This window comes from Gymnodraco acuticeps, unplaced genomic scaffold, assembly GCF_902827175.1.
Source record: "Gymnodraco acuticeps unplaced genomic scaffold, fGymAcu1.1, whole genome shotgun sequence".
Classification (NCBI taxonomy): domain Eukaryota; kingdom Metazoa; phylum Chordata; class Actinopteri; order Perciformes; family Bathydraconidae; genus Gymnodraco; species Gymnodraco acuticeps.
Genome location: NW_022990368.1, coordinates 587,692 through 600,890, shown reverse-complemented (window position 1 = coordinate 600,890; position 13,199 = coordinate 587,692). Strand labels below are relative to the sequence as shown.

Here is a 13,199-nt window from a genome sequence, read left to right as displayed (position 1 = left end):
TTAATCAAACAAATAAATAAACACAAGGATAATTATGTGTTATTGTTGAGTAAATGGAGAATTGCACAGGGGAACATAACGTAGGCTATCTATGCCACCATTTTAGATGCAGATTTTGTTAAACTAATACGTTTGCGCTGTGGACCAACACTATACATTGACGGGGAAGGGGGTAGCAATAAAGATAACACCATTAAACAGTTACACAACATAACAGAAATAATATCGATAGCAGCATCCCTAGCAACCACCTTGGTGACAATGAAAACGTTGTGTAGACACAATTTCCTGAAGTAATCTTCATAATAACTAGCAATGATCATGTGCATCCACTGCACACATAATCTGAAATAACAACTCATATTTCTCGCATCAAATGACATCAAAAGGCATTTTAATGGCCAAACTAACTTTAAAATAGGCATTTTACACCGAGAATAAAACGAAGTTCGGCCATGTTTTTTTTTTCTGCAGGGAGAAATTTGAAGATCACGTGACATAGACGCCAGTCATTGGTGAAAAAAAACGTAGGTATTTTACAATTTCAGAGGCGTTTTTGTAGAAATACTACGTCCTACGTTGTGGACCAACGTAGTTATTACACGTTTTTTTATGAGAATGGGTTGGATATTCTACCGTTTCTCTCCCATTTAATCAACAGTTCTCTAACTTCTGGTCACTTTCCAAACAGTCTCAAGGAGGCAAGAGTAAATCCTCCCCTAAAGAAACCCACTCTCAACACGTCCGATGTTATAAACTACAGGCCTGTCTCTCTCCTCCCGTTCCTGTCTAAAACACTTGAACGCGCTGTCTTTAAACAACTCTCCTGTTATCTCCATCAGAACAACCTTCTGGGTCCGCACCAGTCTGGTTTCAAGGCAGGTCACTCCACAGAAACTGCTCTCATTGCTGTCTCTGAGGAACTGCACACTGCTAAAGCAGCCTCCCTCTCCTCTGTCAACATCCTTCTGGACCTGTCTGCTGCATTCAACACGGTGAACCATCAGATCCTCCTTCGCACTCTCCAAGAACTTGGAGTTTCAGGCTCTGCACTTTCCCTCCTCACCTCATACCTCAAAAACCGTACCTACAGGGTAACTTGGAGAAGGTCCGACCCTTGTCAATTAACTACAGGGGTCCCTCAGGGCTCTGTTCTTGGTCCCCTCCTCTTCTCCCTGTACACAAACTCGCTCGGATCTGTCATTAGCCCGTATGGTTTGTCATACCATTGCTACGCTGACGACACCCAATTAATTCTGTCCTTTCCCTGCTCAGAGACCCAGGTCGTTGCACGCATCTCTGCTTGTCTAGCGAACATCTCTCAGTGGATGTCTGCTCACCACCTCAAGCTCAACCTTGACAAGACTGAACTGCTTTTCCTTCCGGGAAAAGATTGTCCCACTCTTGACCTGACAATCAACATCGGCACCTCTATTGTTTCCCCGACTCAGACTGCAAGGAATCTGGGTGTGACACTAGATAACAAACTGTCAAACATCGCTGCTACAACCCGCTGCTGCAGATACACGCTTTATAACATCAGCAGGATACGTCCCCACCTGACCCAGAAAGCGACGCAGGTTCTGGCCCAGGCTCTTGTCATCTCACGCCTAGACTACTGCAACTCCCTCCTGGCTGGTCTACCTGCATGTGTCATCCGACCTCTGCAGCTCATCCAGAATGCAGCGGCCCGTCTGGTCTTCAACCTTCCTACATTTTCCCACACCACGCCGCTCCTCCGCTCCCTTCACTGGCTTCCAGTAACTGCTAGAATCCACTTCAAGACAATGGTACTTGCGTACCATGCTGCGAATGGATCTGGCCCTTCCTACATCCAGGACATGGTTAAACTGTACCATGTCCTGTATATCACGTGCACACTCTGCTCTGCATCAGCCAAACAGCTCGCTGCACCCGCACTGTGAAGGGGACCCAAGTTCCCATCAGCAAAAACACGTCGGTTTGCTATCCTGGCTCCAAAATGGTGGAATGAGCTCCCCATTGAAATCAGGACAGGAGATAGCTTGCACATCTTCCGGTGCAGACTGAAAACTCATCTCTTTCGACTCCACTTTGAGCGATAGAATTACTAACAGAGCACTTATATACTAATAAAGGACTGGCTTATCTAAAGCCAGTTGAGTAGCACTTGAAATGTTTTAGCTCTATGAAACCTGATGTACTTATATGATTCTGTTTTCTTCAAGTTTGTATCTTGTTGGTCGAACGCACTTATTGTAAGTCACTTTGGATAAAAGCGTCAGCTAAATGCAATGTAATGTAACTTAAACTGTCAAGTGAGTTAAACAGCAGTTATTAAGATGAAGTGAATTTATAAATTATGTTATAATGCTGTGACGAAGATGTCTTCGTCACTGTGGACTGACGGCTTCGGGCTTTGTATATTGCACATGTGTTTTATTTTGAAAAGTGTTCCCTTTCCCCATGTCTGTTGCTGTTGATTGTGTGCACCTGGTGCCCTGTGTTGTCTCCTCCCCCCACCTGTCTAATTGCTGATTAGTGTGTGTGTATTTAGGCTCTGTTTCCCTGTCTGTTAGGGGCTGGTAGTGTGTGTGAGATCCTTGTAGTGGCTGGTGACTGTGTTCACGTGGGCAGCAGATTGAGGCTGTGTCATATGTTTATGAGTAATAAATGCCCACACCGGGTTGTATTGTGGACGTTCTGCCTCTGCCTCCTTGTCTGGTCGGGCCGCTCAATTGTCAGTCTCACAAATGCATTTACAAAAATATATTTATATATATTTTTACATTTATTAAACAATGACCAATACAAAATAAACGTTCATTAAAAAAAAATCTGATATAACTGTGTTATTAGGAGTTAGTTAATGTCTAATATTTAATCATTCTTGATTAAGTTTGATAAAATCTGTAACGGATTTTAAAGTGTGTTTAAAAGTGATTTTAACTAATGTGAATGATGGAAAACAACAGCATCATCTGGTAAAATGAAGGGCCTGCTGCCATCTAGTGGTTGAGTCCTGAATCTCCACCAAAGATTAACCAGCAACAAAATCTGAGTAATGTAGGAGTGGAAAGGCTTGACCTGCTGTTTGTTGATCAATTAATGTCGTCTTCTTCTGTTTGCTTTAATGTTGAGTACGTAGTTGTGCAGCAATCCCACCGCCACAACGAAGAACCCTGTTACAGTTTTTTTCAGTTGCTAACACACACAAATCTCACATAAAGCATACTTATTTAAACCCACACTCAAAGAACAAAACCTCAGCTCAAATCTCCAAAACTCTAAACACATTTTCAGCTCTGCACCCAATTTGCAATTCAACTTGGCACTTTTTGCAAAACACTGCACACGGTTCTCTAAGTAAGACACAGAAATCTGACATTTTCAAAATACTGCCATAAAAACGATTTCGTCCCTTCAAACGTGACAGTTACACGGTATTGTTAACATGGCCCAACCAGTGGAGATATACCCGGAAATGCCAAGCAAATGCTACGGTCGGTTGTTATTGTCAATATTAATATAATTTATTTTTTAATAGCCACACTCGATTACGCTGATTTTCTTGTTGCCCCAGCTGGTCGAGTAAATCCCCTTCAACAAGTGCTCCTGGCCCCAGCAGTGTGCATTACGGTTTAGTGTCCCCTTTTTGGTTTTCCTTATGTCATGAGCTTCTTGCAGCGTTATCAATTACAACCTTTAACCATAGACTGTATATATATATAAAGCCTTTAACCGTTAACGTAGGCAGCGTTTCATAGAACGTTGTTAATGTTCGGCCACCGTAGTTTTACACCTAACGTGATGACGTCATTCCTGGCGTCGTTCGAAGAGCCTTGATGTTTTATGACGTAATGAGTAATGTCATCTTCCCTGCAAGAGACTCACACATCTGAATTCGAAGTAGGCTACTCCCGGCTTGGTAATACTTAGTTTGTTCAGAGAGACTGTAGCTTTTGAAAAGGCAGCAAGTAAGAAAAGATACAAACTTTAACATTTTCGATTTAATTTAAACATTAGGCTAAAAGTTGAATAAATTCGAACTCCAGGAACAACATCAACTGTAGGTTGCACACACAAAACAACTAAAGGCAGCTTTATATTTCAAGGCTAACCCTTTGCTGCTGAAACTCAATTGTTTAGTTTAGACACATTGCTCAAAATGGAGAGAACTGAATATTATAGCAAATTCCAGCTCCAGGTGGCAGAAGATGCGTCAAAATATAAGCAGAAGCTGTTTACTCAAGAACTGTTCTCACAAAGCCTCGAACTAAAGTCTATGCAGTCTGAAAACAATATTCTAAAGGCAACTATTGAAGAAAACAAGGATGAATTAAAAAATAAGCTACAGTATATTAAGCACCTTCTTGACGAGAAAAAAGATTGTAACAAAGAAGATGCATACGCAGTGGCAGAGGCAACAATCGATGAGCTGCAGCAATCAATTGTCACTAAGGACACCCAATTTGAGGAACAGAAAAAAGAACTCATTGCAAAGTATGAGTCTCTCATGCGGAGAAGCTCAGCAGAGTTTGAAGAAAATGAGAGGAATCTGCTGGCAACGCATACAAGGGAAATAAGCAGGATGTTGGGAGAGAAGAATGAAAAACTAGATAAAATATTGCAAGAGAAGATGCAAGAATGTGAAGCTGATGTGTTAAAGGAGACGAATAAAGTCCTTCAGACGGAAAAAGAGATGGCGAACTTAAGAGAGGGAATGGCCGCTGAAATCAAGACCGGTATTTTTCATAAAAGATTAGGTGCAAATGTGGAAAATGTTATGGCCAAGAAACGCCAGGAGGACCTAGTTGAAAGACTGAGGAAAGAAGTAGTGAGACTACATGCGCAGCCGGATTTAACTAATGATTTGGCTAAGTCACATACACATTGCGAGCATCTCAAGATGATTATTAAAGAAAGAATATGGAAATATTCAATTTAAAGAAGGAAGGCAAATTATTGGTAGAAGATTTGTCAAATGAAAAGGACCGAAACCTTATTATAAATCTTAAATTAGACAAAGAGAAGGAGACATCCAGGATATTGGACCAAAACTTCAGAATCGCCGAGACTGAACACAGGAAGACCAGGGCAAGGCTGAACCAGAACATGAATGAAAACAAGGTCCTGAAAGGAAAGGTCTTAGATCTACATTCTCAACTCAGGGGCTGTGAGCCACTCTTGATCAAAGAGCGCGCAAAAACCCAAAACATGGCGAACTGCATCGTGCGCTGTAAGGAAGATATACAAGCAGTGGCTAATATCACTAAACCCAAGAAGCTTATTATCGCTGTTGCTCGCCTCAAAGCACATCACGTAGATGGCGATGACAGAGTGCCAATGGAGGAACACACAAGGACAGGGTATCGTCATATGGTTGATGGTTTGATGCGTAAGGTTAAATGTATGACAAAGGTTCACACAGCCGATGCCAAGCTAGTGGAATGCACCAAGGCAGAGGTTACCTGTTTTAATAAAAGACAGATGGACTTGTGTGTTGAAAAAACCAACATCATCAACGAGTCAACACGCGAGATCTGGGAGGTAAAAGAAAAACTCAGAACCACGGAAAAGCTTCTTGAAAGGGCAACAGACACAACACCGAAGAGGGTGGACTCGTGGTTAGACGAAAAGTACCTGAGAAAAACCAAAACTATTTCAGTAGAAACAATGGTTCAGAGGAAACATTGGGACACTTGCCCCGAGGGAAAAGGACAAATGTGAGTCCTGAAAACTATTCACATGAGGAAGATGACCTTCCAACTATTTACCTGTAAATTGTAACTTGCGTACGGGTTTTCTCCGGGTTTTCTCCGGGTTTTGTCCCGCATCACTATATATTGCAAAAAAACAAAACAACTGTCAGACTGAGTAGATCTGAACTTCAACCCACTCCTCAAAACAGTAGAGAACAACCTTTAATCGTTGGATGAACTTCCCAATATCGACCATAGGTTATAGTGCTGCGTATGTAAGGGTTTTCTCCAGGGTTCGCTCTGCGTTTCGTCCCGCATCAGTATTTGTGATAGACAAATACAGTGTAAACAACTGTTAGAGTAAGTTAATCTGAACTCCAACCCACTCCTCAAAAATAGTAATAATAATATCTTTGATTTATTTATTTAATTTACACACGTAAGAAGTCTTCTTTTGAGTCAAATTGTCGTTTACTCTTACATGTTTTGTATACTCTCGTGATGCATTTTGTACCCTCTGGACACCTTCGTGGCAAACATGTACACGCCCATAATAACTGCTATTAAATCATCATACATGAATATTTGTTTCTACTTTTTTTTTTTTCATGAAACACTTAAACAACTTATAACGTACTCAAAACTACCAAACATTCAATAATATTCTGGATTTTAACCCTTTAAATGCCTGTTTAATTATTTGCATTATTTATTACAAAAAAACACAAAACCTTAAATTGTTTCAATATAATAATTAGTAGAGGGATGGGGCTTTGGTGGTTATTAGAGTCTTGGATATGTCAAAGATTAGCAACAAAATTGATTTGACTGCATTATTATTTTTACGTAGTATCAGATAATACCTCTGGACACCTTCGTGGCAAAAAATGCCTCATTGACTGCCATTCAAACCCCCTTTTTTGATCTCACTGCCATTGCAGTATAAAACCATGCATTTTGTAATGTCAGCATTTCGGGGCCCCAACATGTGTGTGTGTGTGTGTGTGTGTGTGTGTGTGTGTGTGTGTGTGTGTGGTGTGTGTGTGTGTGTGTGTGTGTATCTGTAAGCATGCACTGATCATTTCAGGGTAAAAAAAAGGGCATCTTGTGTGTATCTGTAAACATGCACTGATCATTTCAGGGTAAAAAAAGGGCATCTTTTGATCTTTTGAAGGATGCATTTCATGTGTCTTTGAAGAGTTGCTCGAGTAATTAAAAAACAAAAAACAAACTGTTAGTTTGTTTACGCACCTGGCTGCTTTCACAGCCAAATGTTAACATGCAGTTTGGCGAGGGGTTATTTCATGAGTGAGCAGAGAAGGAGAAAGTCCTGGAGCCAAGAGTAGGAGCTAAAATTAAGAGGCATTTCACTGCAGAAGAGGCCGTAGAAATGGACATGCAGCCTTCATCTGCAAGCGATGACTCTTCTTCTGAAGAAACAAGCTCCGAGTCTGACATTGAATTATCTCTGGAATCCTCCACAACTGAGAGTGCTTCTGAATGTTTGTCTGAAAGTGGCGAGGACACTGAGGATCCTAGCAGTGAGTGGACAGGGAAAAATGGGCAAGTCCGGTCTCCATCTCATGCCGAGACGCTGCGCTACATTCAGGCACCCACCGGCATGATTCCAGGGCCCACAAAATATGCCATATCAAGAATTTATGATGTGGCATCCTCTTTTGACCTTTCTTCACTCCTGACATGATTCAGCTAATTTTACAGATGACAAATCTCTATGGGAGGCGTTCAGTGTCAGGATGGAACGATGTGGATGCTGAAGAGATTCGGGCTTACATGGGACTTCTCATCCTGGCGGGTGTGTACCGGTCCAAAGGGGAATCTACTGTTATGGGAAATCTTAGACCTAGTCAATACTGTGGAGATATACAATTAGAATGATCAATCAATAAACTGGGTGAAAACAAACAGAGTTGTCTTTCTGGTTCTTTATTCGAGGCGCCTCGAAGGCACAGGTCTCACAGAGTATAGGATAGTCTGCAGGAGTGTGCGCAATAGTCACAAAATAGCAAAGCTTATATACAAGATAGGGCGGGCAGACAGTTTTATGTGTAGCTGTCGAAAGTATAACGGTTATCAGCATATGGAAGTTCAAACTTAGTGTGAAGAGGAGTATCAGCATAGTCTGCCAACTCAGCCCTGTGGCCTTGAAGCGCTTGAGATTAATGACCCTCTTTAGAGTATGCAGAGAAAACAGCACATATGAAGAAATGGTACAGTAGTGTTAGACAATGCTTTTAGAAGCATTTGGTTTTAGCATATAAGGTAACATAAGAAATGTCCACTACACTACCCCGCAGCCTGTGGGATGACCAGAGTGGGAGACCAATCTTCAGGGCCACCCTGTCCCCACAAACGCTTTGAAATGATAAGCGCCAGCCTCCGATTCGATGACCGACTCACTCGTCCAGCTCGATACAAGAAGGACAAGCTTACAGCTTTCTGAAATATGTGGGAGAAGTGGACAGAGCGCCTCCCATTCTTGTTCAATCCAGGGGAAGACATCTGTGTTGATGAGCAGCTCGTAGCCTTCAGAGGCCGCTGCAAATTCCGGCAGTACATCCCCAGCAAGCCAGCGAAGTACGGGCTGAAAATCTGGATCACCGCAGATGTCGCCACATCATATGCCTGGAGGTGCCAGGTGTATACTGGAAAAAGCCGCTGGTGAATCTCCGGAGAAGGGCCAGGGAAAGCGAGTCATCCTGGACATGACTGAGGGGCTCAAGGGTGTCACACTTACATGTGACAATTTTTTCACTTCCCTACTCACTTGCCCAGGAGCTTCTGAAGAAAAAAGTGGCCCTGGTAGGGACCATCAGGGCAAACAAGCCTGAGCTTCCCCCCAAACAGAAGCAGACTAAGCAGAGAGCTGTCTTGTCATCTGTGTTTGCATTCACAACCACCACCACAGCAGTCAGCTACATCCCGCGGCGGGGAAGACATGTCCTACTTCTGAGCAGCAAACACAGAGAGCCAGCTGTACATCACGATGACAAGAAGAAACCACAAGTCATCATTGACTACAATCGCTGCAAGGGTGGCGTGGACAACCTTGACAAGGTATTAGATTATATGCTTTTATTACTATATGAATTGATTCCAAACGTAGTCTATTTATTCTCACTGATTGCATGTGTTTATTTGAGATAACTATGTATTTATTATAAGGCTTATCATTCATTAGACATATTTCTTGCATTTATATAATAATGAGTTATATAAAATACTTGTGAATGCTGAGGAAGGATATTTATTATTATATTCTATTTTTTTCCTTGATCGTTTGTAGGTGGTCAGTACACTCAACAAAGAAAATCAACGCAACAGTTGCATCAATGTTTATTGAGTTAAGACAACTTCTAATGAAATTGTCTTAAAGCAACAAAGTTATTTGAGTTAGGGGAGAAGGCTTTTCCTCTACAATCAGAGGTGTTTTCAATTACCACTTACTTAATAATTGGTATTATAAACACAAGTTTTGAAGTTGATTATTCAAAAAATGAAGTTGTTCCGACTAGTTTTACCACATGATTTAAAAGGAATTGTAAGTTGTATGTACTAAATTACCATCATTGTGAACACACGCTTTTAAGTTGACAACCATTTATAAATTAAGTTGCTCCAAATATATTGTATTCAATAGTTTTTTTTCTTAGCTTTTTCATGTTTTTGCCTTTGAAGAAATTAATTGATTCCACAACAAAAATGTTAGGCAATTCACTTTTTATTTTGAACTGCAGTTGTGTATTTCAACACATGATGTTTCAATCAGGAGAGAATTCATTTTGTTTGAACATTTATTGACACATGCCATATGATAAGGTGCATGAACACCTGAAATCACAGCTGACTGCAGGAGAGAGGAGAACCATTTTATAGTTTGGCTGCACGTTGATTGGCTGCTGGAGAATGAGGTGAAATGTAATAGGTTTAAAGAGAACGCCTGTGATGAGCTGATTATATGCAGCTGCGGAGTGAATGTATATACACCCAGTCTTCCTGAAAGAACTTGCGCTGAGTTTCATTTAAATATTGAAAAAAATATATAAATAACACAAATTTAAATTGCCCCACAAATAATAAATAAAACACATTAGCCATATTACCATGGGAATGGGGACACAGCAAATACATGCTGCCATCACATCGAAGTTAGAGGCCTTTGCATATTTAAAACCAGTGCCAAATATGTAAAATCTGTAAAGTGTTTGTAAAACTACAGTAACAAAACTCTCAATGGCCACCAATCTGCAGATCACACACATCCATTTTACCAAAGATGTAACAAAGATGTTTACACTGACGACAGTCATTATTTCAAACAGTATGAACACATTTAACGCAGAATGCTTGCACATTCATTTGTTTCCCTCGACCACGATGGTTGCCATCGTATGGTCAGATCCTGGGTGGACCGGCCACTGATTGAAGGTGATATTCATGTCCTTTTGAAGCACATTAATAATAGGATAGCGCATAAGAGGTAATGAATTAGGTAACTGCATACTTTTTAAACTGTCCTCTTAGCGAATTCAGAGCATTATTACCAACTGCTAAAGCAACGCTGGTATTGTTTTCACCTATTGAGTCTGCATGTGTGTGTCGTCATGGCAATGTGGTCCTGAAGACACACAGAGGTGGTTTTGAGTACTTTGCCTAGTGTTTAAATGCATGTGGACAGATGTTTGTCAATCACAACCGTCCAAGTTTAGTGTAACCTTCTCATCTGTTTTTGCTGGTTCCATACAATACTTGAACTGGTTAAGTGAAGAGCAGAAAGCCACTTTTTAAATGTTACACAATCCTTTTCCTATGCATTGCTGTCAACACCTATCCATGCTGAACGTTGCTAAGATATTATTGATTGGGGTGTGGCCAAAAGTGCAATATGCTTCAAAATGTAACTGACAGAGAGCAGTGCTTTTGCCCGTGGATTTTATTTTATTTCAAGATTTTTAATTACGTCGCTAACCTCCTTGAAAAGGTCCTCTTCCTTTTCTCCAAGGTACACAACAAGGCAGCGGATGGCTATAGTTCTCTGCGAACTTCAATTGTATTGTGCTATTTTTGAAAAAGGAAAAAAGATAAATGACCTAAATTAATATATTCTGAATGCGTGACTGCCAACAACTTGCATTTCAATGACAACTCTAAATAACGATCCTACCTCAAGAAGCATGTCCTTGATCTGCTTCACAGAGATTCATTTTGAATAAAAAGCGATATCACAATAGTAACCAAAGTATTTTTACTCTCACAGTAGCCTCTACTACTTTGTATCCTCTCACAGAACTATTCACAGTTCAAAGAATGCTAATTTTGGTCAAACAACAATTTTGCCTATACAGTGCAACTACAAGGCTATCTACTGTATTTGAATGACAAAAGAAGACACTCACCTTAAAATGTCCTTTGTATATTTCTATTTGTCTTAACTGTGGGAACTTGTCAGGCATGTTAAGTGGAGTGGACTTGAAATCCTTAACTCAAGGTGTAGAAACAATTAAGTTATCAAGCCAATTGCATTACTTGCTAAAACTTGAATTTAGTTTTAAGTCACTTAACGCAGAAATCAGAGTTCAAATTACACACAATATAGTTGATGTAATTACCAACATTATTACATCAACACAACTTATAAATTAATGTTTGTAACTTAAATGTTTATCTAAATCAATTAACTCACATTTTATCTTGCAACCATGCATTTTAATTAAGTGGAGGTGGAAAGGTCGTCTGAATTCGTTTTTTAGAGTGTACCTACAGCTGTAGGAGGCGGACACTTCGGTGGCCTCTTTTCCTGTTCTTCAACTGCATTGATGTCCTCCGCCTTCAATGCTTTTGTGCTGTTCACTGCAGTAAAATCCCTCCTGGAACCAGCAAGAACCTACAAACGGAGGTTGTTTCTTAGAAGAGCTGGGCTAATCCATGGTGTCCTCACAGATCATGCGGAGAAAGCACCCCCTGCGAACAGCGCTGCTCCTCCCATGGTGGTGGAGTTACAGACCAATGTTCCTGCCTCGCAGAAACCACGAGACCGCCATCACCCACTCGTGCCACGGGCTCGACCAGAAGGAGATGTGTGTGCTGGTTGTGCACAGGCCTAAAAAATAGGTATTCTACCACGAGCACCAAGTGTAACAGTTGCATGTGTAGAGAGCACCAGGTCCCATGCTGCAGGACCTGCTGGTCTGCTGCCGGAAATGAGCTGAGCTAACTGAACACACACACACACATACACACACACACACACACACACACACACACACACACACACACACACACACACACACACACACACACACCACACACACACACACACACACACACACACACACACACACACACACACACACACCACACACACACACACACACACACACACACACACACACACACACACGTGTTGGTGCATGTAGTCATTCAGGGAGTTCTATGCAAGTCAATGGGACGCCCTGCCCGTTGAAAACTGACTCTCAAGGGGGGCTGTTCAATATATATTTGTGCTAACACGCACTGCGTGAACATTTTATTGGCTCATGATAGGCCCCCGATCTCCGTAGGCCCCTGGGTTTCAGCCCAGGTCAGCCCGTGCATTAAGGCGGCCCTGCCTGTGTCATGTAACTCAGTCGAAATATGAGCCAGATGATCCGTATTGGATAACGTCACCAATAATGGTTAAAAAAAAACAGGAATGCACAGGCATTGTTTCTACACTGTATTGTTTCTTAAAGGTAGGGTAGGTAACAATGGAGAACCAGCTCGAGTAAACTAGAATTTGAAAGTACACAACCGAAAAAATCTGCCCCTTCCTTCAGACTTCCTTACAGAGCCCCTCCTCCAACACACACGAACTCGCACATGACCAATGAGGGCACGAGATAAGTTTGTGCACGAGATGGAAGGCTGACAGGCAGGTAGGCCATTCAATTATCTGCGGGCCGAGGCAGATAATGGGACTTGCTTTTTACAGCGCCACGGCTTTCACAGATGAAATATTTGTATATATTTATTGTCAAAGCATTTAATTTATTCATTGCTATCGGGATGTTAAGAGCATTCCATGGAATATAACAAAAAGTGTTTCTGAAGTGAATTACCGACCCTATTAAGCTGATTCGTTACCGAGCGGATATGAGCACCATGTGAAGCTGATTTTCCAAAATGTGATGCTGATTTTTGAAAGATATGTTGTGAAAACAAGTCTTTATTAACAATATTAGTGTAAAACAACATACATCAGAAAATGTTTATTTACGTTAAAAAGTATTTGGACCATCATGAGACACTGGAAATCCAAACACCATGACGACCTCCTAACCTATCAGGCTCTCCTCTTTCTCTGCTTCGATCTCTCAGGCAAAAAGCACTTTCTTTCAAGATAAGATCCAATCTTCCTATTCCAATCCCAAAAAACTATTTTCCATCTTCTCCACCCTCTTGGACCCCCCCAAAGCCCCTTCCCCTCCTCCCTTCTGTCGAGCGACTTTGTTAACCACT

General features: G+C 41.3%; 1 pseudogene; it reads left to right on the top strand.

The window, feature by feature from the left end:
• Window positions 1-7,071: 7,071 nt before the first annotated feature.
• Window positions 7,072-11,813, top strand: LOC117551402 (annotated as a pseudogene).
• Window positions 11,814-13,199: the final 1,386 nt, after the last annotated feature.